The following is a 10035-nucleotide window of genomic DNA, read 5'->3' as shown; positions in this document are numbered from 1 at the left end:
GTTGCAGCTAGAAAAGCGCTATATAAAATGCAAATTGATTGATTGATTTTACGACAAATAAGTTGCAAAGACAGCACAGCCAGCAGTCACGCCGATGCAATGAAGAAAGTCTGTCACTTGGCTTTGATTTGGCATTTAGCTCAATCACTTCATTGTTTTTGACCTCAGTTAGTCCCAACAAAGCTGCTGGCTAATCCTGCTTTGGGGCTGACACTGGCCCAAAGCACTGTTGTGGGACCAGGGGCCTGTGCTTACAAAAGCGTAGTCACCATCATTAAGGCTGCATACCCTGAGACCATACCACTTGTTAAACACATCGACAAACATTAAAAGAGTGTTGTACGATAACTGATGATAATGATTTGTTAAGGAGGGTATCTTCCAGCTACAGATTTCATCAGAGAGGGAGAGGGAAGAGGGAAGGGAAGAAGAAAGCTTCCCCTACATGTTACATTCATTGCTGTTGCAAATAAAAAAAAAATGCCGAAAAAAAATGGAGAGATGATTTGATGTTTTCAGTCCCAGAGGTGCGAATGAAAAAACAGAATAATTTGGTGCATGTGATTGTTGTGCTTGTGAGAGAACACAGGGGTTGGAGGGCTGTTGAGTTAGCTGTTGTAGAGACGCGACACGCCGCACCTGGGCACTTGAATTGGCATCGCTGGAGGATACAAGGACACGCAAACAGGAAGAAAAATGTGGACAAGCTTCACACACACACACACACACACACACACACACACACACACACACACACACACACACACACACACACACACACACACACACACACACACACACATTCTTGTACTTCTGTCTTTTTGAGGACTTTTCATTGACTACATCCATTCCCTAGCCCTTAACACCAACTTTACTCTAATCCTAATTCTAACCTTTAACCTAAACTCAAATCCCAACCCGAAAATAGACCCTTGAAGAAGTGAGGACCGGCCAGTATGTCCCCACTTTGCAAAAATGTTTTCGCTTTGAACTAAAACCTCAAATTGGTCCTCACAAAGATAGTACTACAAGAACACACACACGCACGCACACACACACACACACACACACACACTATCAAAGGGTTGATGAAAAAAACATGAGAGAAGGTTATGATGGTTTGAGGTTCTCCACTGAGTGGTTAGAGTGGAGTGCATGTTTGTGCGCGCGCGTGTGTGTGTATCAGCACTTGTGTGTTGCTACCTTTTTATTTATCTAGTGTGCAGTGTAAAGGATGAATCACACTTCAACAACAGCACTTGCAGACGTGTCATTTATGTACCTGTCTGGAATGTCTCAACCCCACAAGCTCACTGGTTTCAACTATAAATCCAATGGACACATGTTGCGTTAACATTGTCCAACACTTGGACAATATTGCGCTGTAAAAATTTGTCATCTTGTTGAAGCTCTGCACCTTGGCTTGACTGCCCGTTGCCACTGTGATATGCCAGTGATATAATATAAGTGATATGATATAGTAAGTGCCATATGCACTTCAGAGCAACTGAGGACTGGGAGCTCTGTAGCCGAACGGTTACAGTGCATACCCGCATGGTCATATGGTCACAACGTCGTGGGTTCATTTCGAGACAGCTACCTTTGTTGCATGTCATACCCCCTCTCTCTGCCTCTTTGCTGCCACTGTCTAAAATAATCTTTAAAGGGGGCGTCCGGGTAGCGTGCTGGTCTATTCCATTGCCTACCAACATGGGGATCACCAGTTAGAATCCCCATGGAGCCGTCTTTGTTGTTTAATTAATGTTTCTTTGTTGTTTCTTTGTCCATCCATTTTCTGAACCGCTTATTCTGCTCTCAGGAGCCTATCCCAGCAGTCATTGGGCGGCAGGCGGGGAGACACCCTGGACAGGCCACAATTTAGTACAGCCGACTCACCTGATCTACATGTCTTTGGACTGTGGGAGGAAACCGGAGCACCCGGAGGAAACCCACGCAGACACGGGGAGAACATACAAACTCCACACAGAAGACGACCAGGGACGACCCCCAAGGTTGGACTACCCCGGGGCTCGAACCCAGGACCTTCTTGCTGTGAGGTGACTGCGCTAACCACTTCACCACTGTGCCTTGTTTCTTTGTTTGTTTCTTAATTGTAGATTTAGCATTTACTCCTCTCTCCCAGGGGAATGAAATGAAAGGGCCGTCAAAAGCATTGTAGAGGCTATCAAGACATGAGAAATTTCATGAAGCGTGTAACAATAGGAACTATTGTTAGGAACCATTGTTTAGTTCCTTGTTTACACAGGGGTCGTTTAGGTTGTTGCACCTGGAATAACGGACCGAGCATGATGCATAACTTACGTGCCGAAGTTATTATTAAAGTTTATAGCCCCGTGGGGTTGAAACGAGAAAAAAAGTGAATCACAAATGTTGTGCAAATGTATTAAAGGTTATAAAAAAAGAAGAAGAAACTGAAAAGAGAAAGGATGTAACAATAAGAACTATTGTTAGGAACTATTGTTTAGTTCCTTGTTTACACAGGGGTCGTTTAGGTTGTTGCACCTGGAATAACGAACCGAGCGTGATGCATAACCTTACGTGCCGAAGTTATTATTAAAGTTTATAGCCCCGTGGGGTTGAAACGAGTTGTAACGTCTCATTAGTAGAAGGAAACAACACACTTTAACAAAGCGCACATGTTTATTCTCTCACTTTATGTTGCCGAATTCCTTCTCAAATTGCTTCAGAAACAACAATTTAATTGCAAACAAGGACAGGATTTAAGTACAGTTTGCGGAATGTAAGTGTTTCTATTTTCGGGTTTCTAGTTCAGAAATACACATTCCTCTCACACATTTTACTTCACAACACCTATCAATAAAGATATGGTATCTCTACCCTGATCAAAGGGGAACAGCAGCAGCGATGTGCGGCCAGGATGCAGGAATTATGAACTTTAGATTTCTGAATCAACCGACGCTTCAAAGCAAACATAACTGCACAGCCAACCCCCTCGGCTCGGGGGGTTTAGCATGAATGGTATTATGAGCAGGAGCTATTCCTGCTAATGTTTCCAAACCCGTATTTAATAAGACATTGTGGATATTGTATCTTTCGTGAGGGTCTCGTTTTTATTTTCTCCAGCCTGTGGTGAGGAGGAATCCATCTAACTGCCACCTACAAACAGCGAGCTGCCAGAATAAAGAGGATATTCCAGCAATATAGCCGACTGTGAAACCATACTGATGTGATAAGGGCTTGTCTGCCCAATGGCTCCATTGATCTTTTGGACAGTTATATCTTACACTGGAGAAAAATGATGTTCTTTGGGTGGTCCTTTGCTTGATAGCGTATTAAGGCTACCCATTAGCCTTGATATGTGTCCTATTTTACAAATGCACATTTCAGGGTTTTGTGCCGTTTGACGTATTCATTTACTGGACAATTGAGAGTAAAATTACATTTTAAACAAAGCGTCACAGGTCTGCAGCCGGTCATTAGCATTGGTTACAATGTTCCTGGCAAAAACAGTTCTATGCTGTCAAAACAAACAAACAAAAAAGGTTCAATTTGACTTGCACAACCTCTTTATATCCAATAATGGTGGACCCTTCAAAAAGTCTAGCTGTACAATCTAAATAGGTCTCCAGTCCACGTAACCCTTACAGTGTTTAGCCTGCTGCCAAACGGCTGCATAGCGTCAGTATTCAGTAAAGGATTAAGAATATTGGAAGTAGGGCGTCCGGGTAGCGTAGCGGTCTATTCCGTTGCCTACCAACACGGGGATCGTCAGGTCGAATCCCCGTGTTACCTCCGGCTTGGTCGGGCGTCCCTATACAGACACAATTGGCCGTGTCTGCAGGTGGGGAGTCGGATATGGGTATTTGTCCTGGTCGCTGCACTAGCGCCTCCCCTGGTCAGTCGGGGCGCCCCCCCGGCTCGACAGAAAGGGGGCGGAGCAGCGGCCGGGATGGCTCAAAAACAGTGAGGGTAATTAGCCAGATACAATCGGGAAGAGAAAAAAAGGGGGGGGAGCGGCTGGTGACGTCACATGTATCGGAGGAGACATGTGGTAGTCTGCAGCCCTCCCCGGATAAGCAGAGGCGGTGGAGCAGCAACCGGGACGGTTTGGAAAATAGGGTAATTGGCCAAGTACAATTAGGGAGAAAAAGGGGGGAAAAGCCACGATAATATTAATAATAATACTGGAAGTGGTTTGGCTGTTTTTGTTTTGTTTTTTGCTTTGTTTTATTTTTGAACAAAATGATATGACATAAGTGGTTATAACCTCTGAAACCACATAGAAACCAGAAGAACCCCTCCATTAAACCCGATGTGATTTTTCACCAGACGCTGTGGTGCGGCTCCTACACTGTAGTTACAGCAGGACGCTGCTCCCATTTGATAGAAGAGAGAGCAGTGACAGTTTAGCTATGTCATCAATTTACAATAGTCCAAAGGCAGACACTTTGAGACTCCTCTTCGGTTTTTAATAGAGTAACAACTGATTCTCCATCAAACGATTAGGTGCCTCATGAACGCTCTCCCTATACTCTTCATATGTAAGTAAGGAGCCAATGAAATGGCCAGGCATGTGCTGAAGTTCTTATGGTTATAAAAGACACAATCCAATCCACAAATAATTTCCAACAATGCTCACACAAGCATTATCTATTGTTCTAATTTATATTCTATTTAGAACTACTTACTCAGGCCAGAAGTCCCAAGATTGGCGCATTTCAGCTGATATACTTCTTACCACTGTAATATTTTCACGTGAATATTGTAACGTGCATGGATAAGTAGACACGTTGGTCCTTGACTAACGGATCGGAGCTTTTAGTCGACTGGTTAACGTTGTCGCTTGGGGTGTGAGAGCCACGGGTTTGCGTCCCGGCTTTGGCAACGGTCCTCTAGACTGCCCCCCGAATCCGCTACAATGCTATAGAGTAAGAACTTCTGGGTTATTTGCACATTGTATAGAAGATACATATTGTTCCCTAAATTGCTATACTTCCATTGCCTATCCTTTCCTCTTGTTTTATGAGCATCCCACAATATCTCATTCCTTGTATTTGCAAACATACTTAGCGAATAATATAAGCTAATAATAACACTGTGGAATGTCCTGCCCAAGTATATTAAACAGGCCAGTTGTGCGAACATTTTTTAACAAGACGAGGTCAAAACCTAGTATGGCTGGACCGTGTGTGGTCAATGTTGGAGATTGTGGCCAGTTTGTTGCAGGGATAGTCAATGGTAGTGTGAATTCCTGAATATTAAATGTTCATCTGCAATTTGCTGTAGTAGTCCCAGTAATATTTGTTGTTAAAGTGTACTGAAGTAGCATATCATATGACATGGTTAAGCCACATTCGAGTACAAAAAAAAGAGTTATAAATCCAGCTGCAAGAACAATACTTTCCACTCATATCTTGGGATATTTGATTTGAAAGAGAACTTAATTTAATTGTAAGTATCACTAACTTCCAGTTCCCCTCCTCTTTCTTCTGTTTCTATCTGCGGATGGCTCTCATTTTCCTAAGACTCACTCTGCACTGACAGGCGAATTTACAAAGAATGGATTGTGCTCACTGATAGCGCCATGAATTGCACATCATTTGCAACCGTTATCTGCCCCGTCTCAAGGTCCGATTCACAAAAGGCATTGGGCTAATGATACTGCAGCGCAAACGCGCCCATAAAGTTTCGCAGCCAAGCGCAATTTGCCCTTGTTTTGCGTCTGACTGTAACTACCCATGTGGTAAAGTATAAATGGTGGCTTTGCATCAAGAACACGGTGGGCAGGTTCAATGTCATCAAGAACAGCAAGAATTGTTTGACCTGGCAACCTGTATCTGCGGATGATGATAAATCAAAAAGTGATTGTATTATTGTAACGCGCATGGATAAGTAGACACGTTGGCCCTTGACTAACGGATCGAACCCTTTAGTCGACTGGTTAACGTTGTCGCTTGCGGAGTGGAAGACACGGATTCGTGTCCCGGCTGTGGCGGTTGCCGGACAGCCCCTCAAATTCGCTACATTATTCTCTTGCAAAATATCCGCTGACAAGCACGCCTAGCGTGATCACTGGAAAGTCTGGGAGTCAGTTACCAACTCGCTGAAGCCGCTAACCAGAGCCCTAGAAAGAGAGAGTTACGTCAACTCCGTAGACGTCAATGGGCCAATTAGTTAACAGCAATGGCGGATCATGGCAGCCCCGGATGCGAATTTACGAATCCTACTATGGCCATGCGAAGACCCGCCCTACTCTGTCTGTGATTGGCTGGGTTGCATGCAACTCAACTGGAAGCTTTAGAACTCTACCATACCCTCACTGTGAGCATTTGAAAGCGTCCAAAAGAGCTTCTACGCTGCTTCAATGCTGTATTTGGCTTTGCGGAGACGTTTCGTTTGGCTACTAAAGACAAGTTTTTGCTTCCACGTTGACAAGACGCAATGAACCATTCATTTGAGTATATCTGGCCATGGAAGTTGCCGAATTATTTGTTCATTGCCTTGCTGTTGTTGTTTTTTTAATAACTGTAACATTATGTAGCCTTTTGGCTACCCTTTTTACCACATTCTTCGTGAGTGATTTTATGTTTATGTTTAGGCATTTAGCAGACGCGTTTGTCCAAAGCGACATACAAAAATACAACAATCTAAATTAACATCAAATTTAATCAAATTGTAATCTAAATTATTATGTGAATTATAAGATAAGAAAAAAGCTCAAAAATCCCAGGGAATAGGAACAGGTGCTAACACTAGTAACCCTCATTGATGTTGCAGGTGTTAAAATCTATTTTCTATCTATAGAATGACAGAAAAAAACAGACGTCGAGGTACATTTTTAATTCCTTTATTATCACAACATTACGAACTTACATCAGTGTAAGTCTCTTGAGAGATGTCCTCTTTCGCGTAGCTCCTCCAAGCGAAGCGATAGTCCATCACACACGTTTCAAAAGCGCGGCAGTCGAATCAAAGATAGGGGTGACGTGTTGCGACGGACCAATCGGAAATAGAGGCGGGCGTGTCTTTTCGGGGTCTTGGCGTGGCCATAGTAGGATTCGTAAATTCGCGCCCCGGATAGTTCCAAACAGCGCGCATAGAATGTGTCACGTTGGAATATATCTATATATAAATGTAAAAATCTGAAAATATTGGTTAGTAGTGCAACCGGTTATTTTCTTGCTCGGTGCGGTATTCGATACGGGTGTACTGCATCACAAGGGGACGTCACTAACCGCTCGGCTAAAGGGTCAGACTCAATAGCTAGGGACTAACGTGTATTAGTAGTTTAAGTAGTCACCCTCCCCGGAAGCGCGCCCTCGCGCTTTGTTATTCCCGCGCTCCGAAGAGACTTCTGAAGATCTGCACACTTCCGGATCCCACCGCTGCCACCAATGTAGCCGGTTATTTTCTTGCCCGGTGCGGGATTCGATACGGCGTGTACTGCACCACAAGGCGACATCACTAACCGCTCGGCTAAAGGGTCAGATCCGTTAGCTAGGGGCTAACGTGTCTTATTACTAGTTTACAGTAGTTACCAGAAATCTCGGCTAAGCAGTTCATTTAAATGACCCGCCAAGCTTCGTTTGGAACTGTTCGGCGACTACATGAACCACGTGACCCTCTCGCGTTCTGACCCCTCATTGACGTAACTCTCTCTTTCTAGGGCTCTGCCGCTAATAACACACGCACACACACACTCAACTGTGTGTGGGTGGCTACTAGCGCGGGGCACACGCTCTTCCGAGGTGGCGTGCTAAGATGGCGGAGTGAGCGGTCGCACTCTGCAGACTCCGAGACCACTTAATTGAAAAACCTTCAAAACTTCAAAAACTTAGTCAAACGCCAGAATAATATAATTGCCTTCGTGCACTAAGCTTTTATTTCAATTAGACTAATTTAGAGTAACCGGTTATTTTCTTGCCCGGTGCGGGATTCGATACGGGGTGTAATGCACCACAAGGCGACATCACTAACCGCTCGGCTAAAGGGTCAGATCCGTTAGCTAGGGGCTAACGTGTGTTATTACTAGTTTACATTATTGTGTGTGCTCTGTGTATTGTCTATGGTTTGTCTTCTACCCATTTGTCTTTGTCTGTTATGGACCCTGAGTCTGCAATAAAGTTTTGAATTGAATTGAAATAGCACTTTGTTGTGTTGCTAAGGGACCACTCGAAGACAAGACGCGTTACACGTCTGTTAGCATACGCTTCCTTACTTCAACAACCGACGTCACACTCCTTCTCCCCTCTTACAGTCACTTACATCCTATCTTGTCCTCTAACTCCCCCATACCGTCCTTCAACTGCATCAATTCAAGACATCACACACTTCTAAGTTATTTTACTCATCGTGAGTGAACCATGGCTGGTGAGAGAACGGTGGCTGGTGCTGACCACAGCTACTCATTAGCTGCTCTTCCACAAGCGTGCGACGATGAGGATATTGCCAGGTTGGAGCAAGAAGAAAAGTCCCGAAACCCGAATCATAACTCACGGCCTGACAGACATCATATCCCCGGTGAAAAGCCCGAAGCGACAAAAAACAAAAAAACCCACAATATTCAGGAGGAAGAAGTCTCCAACAGCGTCCTCTTCAAAGCCATTCTGACTTAACTCGCAAATTGGATACCCCGAGTGAGCACATCCAAGCTGTCGAGTCAGTTGAAGGAAAATACTGTAGCGTGCATGGATAAGTAGACACGTTGGTCCTTGACTAACGGGTCGGACACTTTAGTCGACTGGTTAACGTTGTCGCTTGCGGAGTGGGAAACACGGGTTCGCGTCCCGGCTGTGGCGACGGTCTCCCAGAATACCCCCCCCCCCCCGAAATCGCTACAATACTGACGTAGTCGTCAAAATAAAAGAGTCAGTTGATGTCAATACGCTTGCCTTTAAAGGTATAAGTGAAGACGTCTGTGAATGTTCTCCTTCATCCAGAGCATAGTTATCCAAAGGAATTGCATCAAGTGCAACTGGACATGGTATATATCCGTGATTCAATTCCTTTGGATATAAGTGAAGAAGTGGACAAGCTGAAAATACGGGTAGCTACACTACAGAAAGAAAACGCATCGCTGCAGGAAGATACAAACGTAGATGGTCGCTACGGCTGAATGGTGCCCCTGGGAGCGAGGGGGAGAACACCAGAGACGAACTGATCAAGATTCGGACCAAAATTGTCCCCCTCTCAACACAGTGGATACAGTGCCAAAATCTGCAACGATATGAAAATTCGCTTGAGAGAAGACTTCTGCAAAGAGGACCGTGAAGCCCACACTCGTCTCTGGCCAAAGGTGGAGGAAGCCAGGGAAGAGGGACTCAAGGCCTATCTGCGAGACGGTTACGCTGTCATAGATGGCCGCCACGTGGCTGGTTGATAAAAGTGCATCCGGTTCAACACATTCTTTTAACCCTTTGATATGTGATCTTTCCAATTCACTTGATCTCGCTGATATATGGCATATACTTAATCCAGAGAAAAAACTATACACTTGGAGTAACAATACAGGGCAGATGCAATGCTCAAGATTAGATTTCTGGCTAATAACAAGCAATTTATTCGAATTGTCCTCTAACTGTGATATTTGTCCTTCTCCCCTCACTGATCGCTGTGCTATTACTCTGTCTCTTTCGTTCAAGGACAGTTTACCACAACGTAGGATGTTCCACTGGAAATTTAACAGTAATTTACTGAAAAACACTTCATTTTGTAATAGGATCTTGTCTTTGATCAGTGAGGTCAAGCTACAAGCTGACTTATCACCCATGTATAAATGGGAGTGGCTCAAATATAATGTTAGGAAAATTGGCATTCAGGAAGGCAAAAAATCGGCCAATTTAAGGAAAGAAAAAAAACAGCTAGATATTATATCCACAATAAATTAGCTGTGTAGCCAAACCAATCTGAATGATGAAAATAATCTCGAACTCCATCAACTGCAGTCGCAGTTAGATGACCTATACAGAGAAAAGGCAAAAGGTGCATCCATCTGTTCAAGAGCAAGATGGATTGAGGATGGTGAAAAGAATTCATCATACTTTGTTAATTTAG

This window comes from Lampris incognitus, chromosome 2, assembly GCF_029633865.1.
Source record: "Lampris incognitus isolate fLamInc1 chromosome 2, fLamInc1.hap2, whole genome shotgun sequence".
Classification (NCBI taxonomy): Eukaryota; Metazoa; Chordata; class Actinopteri; order Lampriformes; family Lampridae; genus Lampris; species Lampris incognitus.
The sequence above is the reverse complement of the archived record's forward strand: the minus strand, read 5'-3'. Positions refer to the sequence as shown.